Genomic DNA, 12,122 nt, shown 5'->3' with positions numbered 1-12,122 from the left:
TTATTTACATTTCTATTGGTGAGATGTCTCTCCCATATATGCTCACTATTTCTTGAAGTGCTATTCCCAAAAATGGACACAGGACTGCAGCTGGGGAGTCATTGACAATTAGTAGCATGGCATAATTGCCTTTCATATTTTAGCTATTACAGACCTATAAATACAGCCAAGAACCCCATCCTTGCAAGAGCATCACGGAGTTGAGTCACATTCAGCACAGGATCCTGCATAAGCCCAGACCTGTCTGATCTCTCCCATCACATGCAGGACTCCTGGCACTGGTTCCTGCCTCTGGCCTGCCCACAGAAGGGTGAGAGCTGTGCTGGGCACATTTCAGCTTTTTGGTCTGAAACCTCCCAAACATCTTCTGAAGAAAAAGAACTGCTCGGAGAGCTCTAACAGGGAATTTAAAGAGGTGTCCATAGTCACTAGAAACTTCATTTTGCTAAACCTTCTCCTTATTCCCACACCCTTCCTTAGTGTTACATGTTCAGCTGCTGAAAATAGGAGTGCCTTCTGCTTTCTGGCATGCTCATCTGCTCCTGCAATCCAGAGCACTCTCCTGGGGTTTTATAGGCTTGTGTAGCTCTTTGGCAATGGACACATTCTCTTCCACATAGTCTGGATTATGGCAGACAGGGAACTGTATCACTTGCATTAGTGATTGCCAGGCTGTGTTTTAAGGAGAAGCTTTCTCTGTGTACTCTGTATTTCAGATCTGTGTTCTAGCTTGGAAGGGAATGATATTTAAAAGGAAAAAGATAGATGTAGGTGGCAATCATTATTACAGGTATGGGATAATCTGTTGCTATCTGGCCCTGAGCTGCTGGTTCCTGGGTTAATGATGAGATATTTGTACTTGTTCAATACCCAGCACAGTGAGGAATTAGACTGGTGACCCTAGGGAGGAGGTGGATGTCTGTGCATGACTTCAGTACCTGCCTCAGTCTGAACTGAGTTTCCAGCCTGACTTCAGTGTCCTGCCACAGCTCCAACCCTGGCTGTGTCTGCGTAGAGGACAGACACAGATAAGCCACCATGGCAGAGATAAGCCACCACAGCTGTCAGCAGAGCAGCCCCTTCCCACAGGTCAAGCAGTTCACAGACCACTGAACCTGTTTCCAGTATGATTTTTGAATGTGAATATTGGGATGTCAGCTTTGGTCTCTCCAAGGCCTTTCCATGGGATTCTCACTTTCCTGCTCAAACACCTGCTCTGCAATTCCCACTTGTGATTGCCAGACTCTCCCTCACATGAATTCATGTCGTAGTAAGAAGCTCCTTCCCTCCTCCCACTGTGGATGCAAAGGGCATCAGCCCACCTGGAGAAACACAGGACTAAAAAGGCAACCCCAGCTCTTTTTGAGACTCAAACTGAGGAGACTTTGTGCAGGCAAAAGCCTCTGACTGTGGATGAAAGCAACCCCTTCCCTCACATCAAAGAGTTAAAACACTTCACTTGTTTACAACAGGCGCTTGGATGTTTCCAGGCATTGTATGAGCTGCTGGGTGTGTTGGGAGTGTCTGCTGTCTGCCTGGACCATTGTTCTTCAAGGCAGCACATCACTCTGCTCTAGGATATCTCATCTCTCCTCCTCCCTGTAGGTGGAAAACCCACCCTGACAACACCTTGCAGTGTTTTGTGCTGCTCCTTGATTTTCCTTCTGATTTGGTATTTGCTGTGACCTTTAAATCTCACCAGGATGGCTCTACTTTGAAGCCACATGGTCCCTCGGTCGAGGTGTCACTGCAGTTTGGTGGAAATAGGTTTTTATGGGAAGGAAGGGGGAGGCACAGCAGCAATTTTCTATTTCTGGACATTGCTCCAGATCCTGCAGCCTTGCAGGGTGTGAGAAATTCCATTTCTTCTCTGCTTACCCATTTTGTCTGACATGGTCCTGTGCTTGGGCACTAGACTTGTGCCTGGTCCCCTAAATCTCATGAGGGTCATGAAAGAAACAGGGCACAACCTAATCTGCTGCTTTCTGTCTATAACAGGAGTGCATGACGCACTTCTCAAAATAAGCTGCAGTACTCATTGGCTGCTGTGCTGTCACAGGGTGCAGAACAGGAAAAGCAGTTCCTCAGCTTTCAGCAGGGCTTTTATTGCCAACCTGACTTGTCACTTTTCTAACTGAAAGCAGCAGGGCTTTTATTTCTTTGTTGGCTTCACCTTTTTGCAAAACAACTTGTAGAAGAAGTAAAACAAACATGGCATTTTGGCAGCATGGGAAGTCAGAGGGATTATTGCTTGTGGATTTGTAGGGAACAAGACTCAGCTCCCTCACTTGTCTAAAGAACCCTGACTTTCATCCCTAAACACATGGTTCTCCAAAGTTATCTGGAATGCAGTCTTGCAAAATCCTCAGCCTCTGCTCACTTCAAGTGGCCTGGCCTGTGCAGAGAGAGGAGAACCTGTCTGCTCACAGTGCCAAGACAGCACTGGCAGATGTTTAGAGGGTGCAGATATGTCTTCAGCCACAGGTGTTAAATTCCTGAAGGGGTGAGGCTGTGAGGGGGCTGATAAATGGCTCAGACAGGACACTGCAGCTGGTCTCATCATGTGCCCAGTCAAGAAAAGATTGTGATTTTCCAAAATTGAAACACTAAAGTGGAAGAAGATGCATGTGTCTGCATTTTTCAGACTGACTATATTTCTTAAATACAACTCAACAACATAAATGCTGTCATGAAGGATTTTTTTTAAAACCCTTCACAAATGTAAACATTAGGAGAAGCACTAAACAACTCAGTGAGCAGAAGGAGCTTTAGGTTAGAAGAGCTCCTTTCAGAAAATACCATGACACTAGTGCTTAGCTAGCTTTTTTTTTTTGTCTCTCTGTTGTTTCTGGCTTATAAATGCAAACTCTGTTACTTCAGCCAGCAAAGTCATTTGAAAGTGCAAACCCATGCAAGGGAGATGGCATGAAAGGCCAGATGGTAACAGCATTATAACCTGCTTAGCAGAACAAACACTGCCTGGGACTGTGAGCTTTTACCTCAGGGTCAATATGAACCCAACCTAAGCCAGCTCTTACTGACCAAGAACACCCTATTTTGATGATAAAATGATAGGAGATTTGCCTTGCAACAACAACAAAAATAAATATAAGCATGGCCAGAAGAGAAATGGGCCATAGGAAGTCTCAGTCAAAAATTTGATTCTGGCTTTGTGCTTGGTGTGTACTTGTGAATCACAGTGTGCTGACCCCAGGGCTTCTTTCTTCCACTCCTGCTGGTTTAGCATATGGAGAAGGGCAGCAGTTCCAAGAATTGCTGTCCATCTTGTTTGTATAGCAGGGTAAGCAAATGAAGGCAATGGGAGGCCCTTGGTGGCGTGATAGACAGTGGGACACACCCAGGGCACCCTTCCAGCTCCCGGGCTCTATCACAGGCAAACAGCTCCAGAGCTCTTGCTGTGAGCACAGCCCCTTCCCATGAGATCAGCCAGAGTGGGGCACGGGCTCATGCCTGGGCACACAGCTCAGCCCTGGGCACACAGCTCAGCCCTGGCCAGGCACTGCTGAGCCCCTCCAAGGACCAGAGCCAACGCTCACAGCCCTGCACAGCTCTGGCTGGCTCTGTGGGGATTGCTGCCTGCTCACCCAGGCTGTGGCAAACTCCACTTCTCTCACATGCCCTCCTTTAACTCATCAAGCCTCCTCCCAAAATACTCCCATCACCCTGGTCTCAAGCCTCCCTGCCAGCTGCAGTGTCCCACCCAGGATTGCTGACAACCAAGTTTGTCCTTGTGCTGGCTTTGTCCTTTAGATTCAAAATCACATCCTCCCCAGGTCACTTTGCATTTATGTGGCAGCCTGTCCCAGCACAGTCTGTGCTGGGTTTCCTTGGGGTCTTTGTCTTCAGGCATGTGGGCACATTTCAGCAGCCTGCACGTTCCTCAATAAACAACTTTCTCACTGTTTCTCCAAAGGTCTCTCAAGTCTCACCAGAAAGAGCTTTATCTGTGCACTAATTCATTCCTGGCTACTTTGCCTACTGTGATCTCTGCTCCATCTGTGTGAGTTCAGGCTGTATCACAGTGGCCACTCACACCGAGGTGTTCCTGCCCTCCACTGCATCCCCTCTGCCCTGGGAGAGCCCCAGCCTTGCCAAAAACCAGCCTGGCTGCGCACAATGCCCAGGGCACTGAGAAAAGTAAATCCTCTTGCTCCTCCACAGGAGGCTGGAACAGTGCCCACTTTCTCTGGAGATGCTGAATCTAAGCAGGTAGGTGTGAGAGGTGCAGATGCTCTCACAGGAATGTTTTGTCAAGAACCAGCCCTGCTGTCTGGAGACGGCGCCAGAGTGTTGTGTTTGCTGTTTCTGACTCAAAGAAAGGAATAAAAATAGGCTTGAACAGGGCTTACCATAGAGGGTGTACTGCTGTCACACTGGTACCAGCACACGGCACTGCTTAATCTTCATTTACCTTTGTTGATATTGCATTCCCTAATTTTTTACCCCACCAATGTCCAGTCCCTCTAGCCCAGTATTTAATGCTTGAAGCATGGATTTTTCTTCTGACCTTCTTCACAGCACAGAGCGCACATACCTGGTACCTTCCTAATGAGGTGAATCCAAATTTAGAAGCATTGCCTTGTGAAGCAAATGACTTTTCATTTGACGAGAAGCACCTGGCTGAATAGCTGAGTGCTGGTTTCCTTCTAGACCTTTCTCAGAAGCAAAAAGCAGCTGTTATCCTTCTGCTGAGTAGTCTCAAACAATATAAAAAATCTGGTAGTTATCAATCTCCTGTAGTTAACTCCACAAATTTTGCCAGTAAGCAGTAGAATTTTTTTTAACGTCCCTGAATAAAAGCTAGGAAGGGAGGCAGCAATTTTCCATCTCTCTGCCAACACTGATCTGCCTCAGGGACTTGGCAGGACAAGTGACAGGCGGCCTGACAGGCCTGTCTGCAAACAACAGGAGATGGTAGAAGGTCATTTAACACATTAGCTCCACCTGGGAGGAGAGAGGGCTGCACTCACACTCCTGCTGCGGGCACCAAGTGGTTGTGGCTCCGGGCTCAAGAGGGAAATCCACATTCCCTGCATAGCCAGGGAGCTTCTGAGAGCTCTGGTGTGAGATAGAGCAGTGTGGAAGTGGGCAGGCATGGCATGGCAGATAACCACTGGTTCACTTGTTTCCAGGAGTGGTTTCTGCAATGCCATGGTCCTTGTGCCCCGGGTTTTAATTCTCTGAGTGATGGGTCCTTTCACTGTGCAAGCTGTGGCTCCATCTGCAGTCACAAAGCCAGCTGAGGATTTGTGCTTTTGAGTACAGGTAAGGGAGACTGACTGAATGGAGAGAGAGAGCAGAGCATTGTTTGTGTAGCTGGGATGGACAGGAAGAAGAAGACATCTGGCAAATGTCAGGGGAGAATGATGAGGATGAACAACCAGGTAAAGCCAGGAAGAAATTAACAGGCTCCTCCTGGATTTTTCCCCATGGCTGAAATCTGAAAGCATTCACATTTTTCATGTTTTTCTAAAGAATAAACTAAAGGAATTTGGTACCTGTTCTCTGCTTTACATGTATTCAATTATTTTTTGCACATTCAGCTGCTAACAAACCAGCCAAGGCTCAGCCTGGTGGCCCTGCCTGCCTCCCTGAGGACAGCAGCAGTGGCAGCCAGAGCAGAAAACAGCTGCCTGCTCTCCTTTGCACTTCTGCAAAGCATTTTTGTAACAGGACAAACATGTATTCATTATTTTTTGCACATCAGCTGCTAACAAACCAGCCAAGCTCACTGGTGCCTGCCTGCCTCCCTGAGGACAGCAGCAGTGGCAGCCAGAGCAGAAAACAGCTGCCTGCTCTCCTTTGCACTTCTGCATTCAAGGGTTTCAAAGCATTTTTGTACACAGGGCACAGCCATCACCTCTCTTTTCCAAGAAGAAAACCACAATGAAAGGAGAGGAAGTGATGGGTGCAAGCTGATATGGGTGGCTCCATGACCCTTCAGCCCAAAGAGGATGGGGGATGTTCCAGGGGCTTCCAGGGACCTGGGACATCCATCTCTCCTGGGGTGGGCTATCCACTGCAGATGGCCTTTTCTGTTGGTCTCTGCAATGAGAAAGGGACTCAGAAACACCAGCTCTGTACAAAATAAAAGTTTAGCTCCATGCCCTGCGCTGCCCCAATACATTTTTGTTTTCCTGAACCCACTGCTGGCATTTTCTGCACTGTGCTTCCCATGAGGAAGTCCACACATGTCTTTGAGGTTAAGTTCACTTATTATCCACTGTGTTTTCCACCCTAAGAGCTTTCTATCTCCAAACCCCTAAGGAAAAGTTTTGCAGCAATTCCTTAGTACTGCAAGCCACAAATGTAATGTCTCCTCTGGTTTTGAGACAATGCCCTGTAACTGCTCAGGAGTCTTTAATTAAGCAGCCCAATCAGTGGCAGACATGACAGATGCTTTTCAGCAGTGTTTAATCAAGGTATTTAGGCCCATTAGACTCACAGACAAGCAAGCCAGCACCCCACTGCAACCCTGGGTCCCTCATCCACCTGCCTCTGTCCCCTCCAGTGTTTCCACCTCCTCCCACAGTCCTTTTGAGCAACATGGGATGTTACGTGTGCCCCAGCAGCCTCAAATGGAGGGACTGAGTCCCAGGCACTGGGTGAGCTCACCCCTGCCTTGGCGGCCTTGAGATGCCTGAAAGAAGGAGCACAACTGTCCATACCTCAGCCCATGTAGACTTTGTACAGGTTATCAGCTCTTCCACTGATATTCCAGAATTGAGGATTAGCAGGGAGCTTGCTGCAGTTGTTTATGAACATGCTCTGTGGGTGCATTAACACTCCTGCAGCCAGGGATTGCCTCTGCAGGCTGCCTCTGCCACCAGCAGCTCCTGGAGGCATCTCCCTCATTTCTGTTTCACCTCCATGGAAGTCAGGGCTGTGATTGCAGAGATGGCTTGTGGCTGTTTGTGTGAGCTCATGGGAAGAAGTGCAGTCAGTTATAAAGAGCCCATGGGAAGAAGTGCAGTCAGTTATAAAGCCAGAACTTGCAGGGCTGCTGCTGGTTTGGGTTCCACGAAGGACACGGGGTTTCAGCTTTGGCAGGTTTGTTTCCAACGTTGCATTGATGAGGAGCAAACACAAGCCCTCAGCCAGTCTGTGTCCATGTGAGCAGAGATGTCAGGGCACATAGGTTCCTCTCCCTTCCTTTCCCTATTAAAACCTCAATATTTTTGAAGAAGAACAAGGAGTCAGTGGGTGGCTCTGCTGGTCATGCTCTTCTCAGAGGTGTAAGAAACTCTGGTGCATTGCCAAATGCTTTGGTGACCTAGGTGAGGGAGGGTGGTGACCATGAGGTATCAGCTGGAGGCTGATGTGTCCCAGTACCTCCTGAAGATTTTTGCTCACTGGGGAAGCTGGGCTGCTCCATTCCCATTTAATGAAACTCTGGCCATGACACACAGCCCATTTATTTCCCTTATTGGTAACTCTATGTGAGGCAGCACGTCACGAGCTTGAGTCCCAGCAGATACCTGTCCACATCACAAGTCAAGAATAATTCTCTGCTGCTGGGGTTAGAGGCAGAGACTTTGGTTTGGGCGGCTCAGGAGTCACACCAAAGTGCTGCAGCACTCCCTCTGGTTTTCACAGTCTGTGAATCATATCTGGCATCATGATAGTAATTTAAATAGGGTTATGGGGGCAGACAGTGGGTGCTGTTAGCCCGGATCTTCTATGATCCTGGGGGACCCCAGTGGCAGCAGAATTGGGGAGAGGTCCAATCTTCCCTGCTTTGGGTCAACCATCATCCTTAAGGAGCTCTGAGTGTCTTTTCAGGCATGTCCCTGTGCCCCTCCACAGGCCATCCCTGAGGTTTTCAGACCTTGAAGGGCTTTGCAGTGCAAGCAGTTAACTCTGAGTAGCTGTAAAATCAGGCAACTATAAAGTGAAAATTGAGCAGAAAAAAGGTGTTAGGTCAGGAGTTTTCCAATCCAAACTGGTCAAAACATGCAGCAGAGATCTACTGTGCAAAAGGAATTGTTTTCAGAGGGCCAGGTGTTCACAGGCTGCAATGACAAAGCAGAAATAACTTAGATAATAAATGTAAAATTGACCTGAAGAAAAACTTGGGAGTGTTTTCTGTAAGAGAATGGAGAGAAGGTGTCTCCTGGAAATTTGTATTTTGTCCATCTCAGAGGGACTTTAGGAAAGCAGTTGAAACCAAAAGCCATCTGAGCACAAGAAAGGTCCACACAGACCCAGCAAGAGCTGCGTTTTGGCCCATCTGTATGAGCTGACAGATGCAGTTAATAAAATATTTTGCCTTTGGATGTTCAGAAGGGAATAATTTCTGATGTATAGACTGGAGGAAGGTTTTGTGGGAAAGCTAGCACGATGAGTAAGAAATGTGCCAACATTTAATGGTGATTTTCAAAAGGAAAGGGTGTGCTGTATGGTCCCCAAACTTTGTTTTGTCAGCTGGATTTGAAACACTGTGTTTGCTCAGTGGTAATGGCCTCTGGGAGTTTCCTGTAATGTGGGACAGCACACAGGCACATTGGTCAGCCTCAGCCAGAGGAGCTCCCCAAAGGCTGATGCTGCAGGACTTGGCCTGACATCACTGCTGGGTGAATCAGCAACTCAGTGGCTGCAGCCTCCCCATGGAAGGAGAGGCAATGCTAAATTTATGGGCTGCTGGTCAGAGCCAGAGGGTGTCTCCTTGTCTGCATCATAGAAACGGGGAATGATCTAAGTGCAAGGGACCCCTGGAGGTCGTTTCCCCCAACCTCCTGCCCAAAACAGGCCTGACTGAACTCAGATCCAGGTGCTCAAGGCATTTTCCAAATGAGTTTTCTCCAGGGATGAAGAGTCCACCTGTTTCCATTCCTCTGCTTTACTGTCCCACTACTGTCATGGTGAAATATTTTTTGTTATAAATCAGCTTGGATCGATATCTTCAACTGTTATAAAGAATGCTGCCTCTTCTCTTTTTCTGTAGAGAGTGTGAGATCTTAGAAGGATTTGTGTTTTACCCCCCAAGGATTAAAATAAAGTGAGATTGTCCTTGATGTGGGTTTCCTACAAGCAGTAGCATAATGAATGCTTATTTTGAAATCTTATCTGATCATGCCCTAGGAGAGGAGTGAGAGACACTGTTTTAAAGACTAAATATAGTTATTTAAAAAACAATGATGAGCTTCTTTCTTGCTTCCTTCTGGGGAAGATAAAACCGTGGCTTACTGTGTTTAAGCTTTGCCTGCAGTTTCTCCTGAGAACCAGAGATATGTAGGAGCACAAAGCAATATTTCAGTCATTCTTATTTTGTATTCTGGCAGCAGCCTCTGCAGCTGTTCAGGTACAAAGTCAAACCTCAGGCTGCATTGTGACTTGACAGGTGCTGGCCCATGCAGGTGGCAAAGTGGAATCACTCTACACTAAAACTGGGTGTCCAGCAGAACGAGATAATTTTTTAGTAGAAGTCAGTTGAATTGTGCCTCTCTCTGGAAGAAGACCTGGACATCCCCTCCCCAGAAAGCAAATTCATGGCTGCTGTCCTCAGTGGGAAGAGCAAATGCTCTCCTTCCCCCTGTCAAAACCTGCAGATGCGTGCAAGGGAAGGTGTGGGCATGGCCCTGTTTCCACCAGGCATTCAAGGACAAGATCTCACTTCTGTATGGAGTGCTGAAGGAAGAAAGAGGCTCCTGCTGACTTGGCAGAGGTCAGGCAGCAATGTCATGTTTTCTCTCCAGTGTCAATAGAAAGGAATCAGATCCAGGCTGCAGCTCAGTAGATGTGACCTGGCTCACCCAGTGTAGGCTTCCAGAAGAATTTATCCTCAGCTGCAAACCTGGGGGATTTTAGAAGGCAGAATGAGGTATTAACTGATGGAGTCTCTATTTAATCCACAAATGTGGATTTTGAGGCATCTTTTGAAATCCATAGGACCCCGGTTCTCTGAAGCTTGGAACTGTCTCCTTCCTATCTGGAGGTAACCTGGAGCTGTGAATGATCTCCCAGGATCTTCCCTGGATGTGGGGTGTCCCTCACCTCAGTTCAATCCCTGGCCCACTGAGCCCCACTGATGGCCACAGGGTGTGCCCCAAATGCACCCACTGAAGATCCAGAGTGGACCAAAGTCTACTTTATCAGACTGGAGGGAATGTAACACCGAGGATGCACCTTCCAGAGCAAAGGAGCATTTGCAAATAAGCAGAATACTTTTCTTATTACTTAGGAAAACAGTGATGAGCCCAGGGATGGCCTTGTTCCATTTTGGAGGCAGCTGGATGAGGAAAAAGCAGGGCTCAGCCATCAGGTGGCACTCTGAGCATGCTGTTCAGCAGAGCTGTCACTCACCGTGTTCCTGGGATGGAGGAAATTCCTTCAATTCAAGAATATGACATAAGTTTCATGAGCTGTGATTCATTTCAGGTTAACTCCCTTTCTTTATTCCTGCAAAATTAATCATCCAGCTACTGCATTGTTTTAGTGCACAAGAGTCCAAGAAGAGAAGTACAGAAACTACATATTTTCCTAATGGTTTTTAATCTAAATATTTATTATGTGGCTTAATATTTTTGCCAAAGTAGAATAATTCCACTATTTGTCCTCCTGTAGTAAACTAGCATATCTTGGCATCTGTTCTGCGCTTGTGCCTTTGTCTTAATCTCCTATCATCAAGCTGATCTCAAAATAGGAACCTGAATTAATGATCTCCATTTTTTTTTTACATAAATCCTTTCTTAACCTTCTCAGCCATTTAACGGCATTTGCAGTCTCTGCTATTGTTCTGTATGAGGCTTCACTTGGGAAGAATTTCACTTGAGAGCATTTTTTCTCTAGAATTACACATCTAGATTAAAACATAATATTTCAAATGCCTTCCTGGTTTGTTCCTTGACCATTTTTTAGCAGTAGAGCATTTTTAACTTTGATATACCAGCAGCCGTTTATTATTAGTGCGCTGCTTCTACATTAGTGCTTCTACAGGAAAAATTGTAGTGACAGCAATTGAAGGGTGAAATGAAAGGACTCGTGGTTAGCACTGCAGAACAGCACTGCAGACTATAAAAAATTTCTGTTCTGCTGCTTGAAGCCAGGATTTTGTAACTGGCATCAATGGGAGGGAGATCAGGCTCTGTAGCAGATGGCAAATACTACTCACACGCAGGAGACAGCAGGGCTGAATGGTTTTTGCACAATATTCTCCCCTTCTGCCCAGCATATTTATAAAACATATTTTTTAACTTTTCTGACCTACTCACCACAGAAAACAATTTAATTCCTTGCTCCTGAGTCATCTGACCCTGATATTTAGTGTATTCCCTGCCATTCATGGCTCCCATCCCCGGAGCCGTGAACAAAGCCATGCTTGTTACAGGGAAAAGCATGAGCTCATCCATTGTAATCACCCGGCTGCTTTAGCTGCTGCTCCAAAGGAGGTTTTATGGCAATTTCTGAACGCCTGCAGACAAGCCAGCACTGGATAAACTTTGGTTGAATCTTCAGGGAGCAAAACTGAGTGGATTAAGTGCTCGTAGCTGCTGTAAGAATAGGTTTTCTGAATGCAGGGAAGCCCCGGTTATTCAGATAATGCAGTGGGGTTCCAGCTCCAAACACCTCCTGGAGGCTCAGGGAAGCAAGGTCCCAGTGCAGGCTTCAGCCCGTAACCCAGATAACCCTTCGATCCTGGCATTCAGGGCTTCAGGGAAACAAAGGTGAGAAAATGAGAAATGCAAGTAAGTAATTTTGAAAGTGCGAAGAAAAGGACTTGTTGAAGCTTAAGTTTGCCAAAAATAGCAGTGAAACAACTTCATTTTATGCAGATGAGTTATAATCACATGTAAATTGCATTTTTTTTTCATTTGGATTCACTGTAGCTTTCAATTTAGAGGTCCCTGAAGTTCCATAATCTCTCCTCCAGCTTTGGCTCCAAGGAAGAAGTCTTTGCTAAAATTATTCATGTGATGCCTGGCTCCTGAAAAATCGATCAGCCCAAACCTTTTGTGCATTAACTACCTGAAAGGGCTTGAAAGATAAACAGAGGGCACTGTCCTGTAGTCATTCACTGCAAAGAACAGAGATAACGAGCTTGTAGGAGTTTTCCCACTGCACACCTGGGTACAATGAAGCAGCTGCAGCTCTGCCTCCATACC

This window comes from Camarhynchus parvulus, chromosome 5 (genome assembly GCF_901933205.1).
Source record: "Camarhynchus parvulus chromosome 5, STF_HiC, whole genome shotgun sequence".
Lineage (NCBI taxonomy): Eukaryota > Metazoa > Chordata > Aves > Passeriformes > Thraupidae > Camarhynchus > Camarhynchus parvulus.
This window is presented reverse-complemented; position numbering follows the sequence as displayed.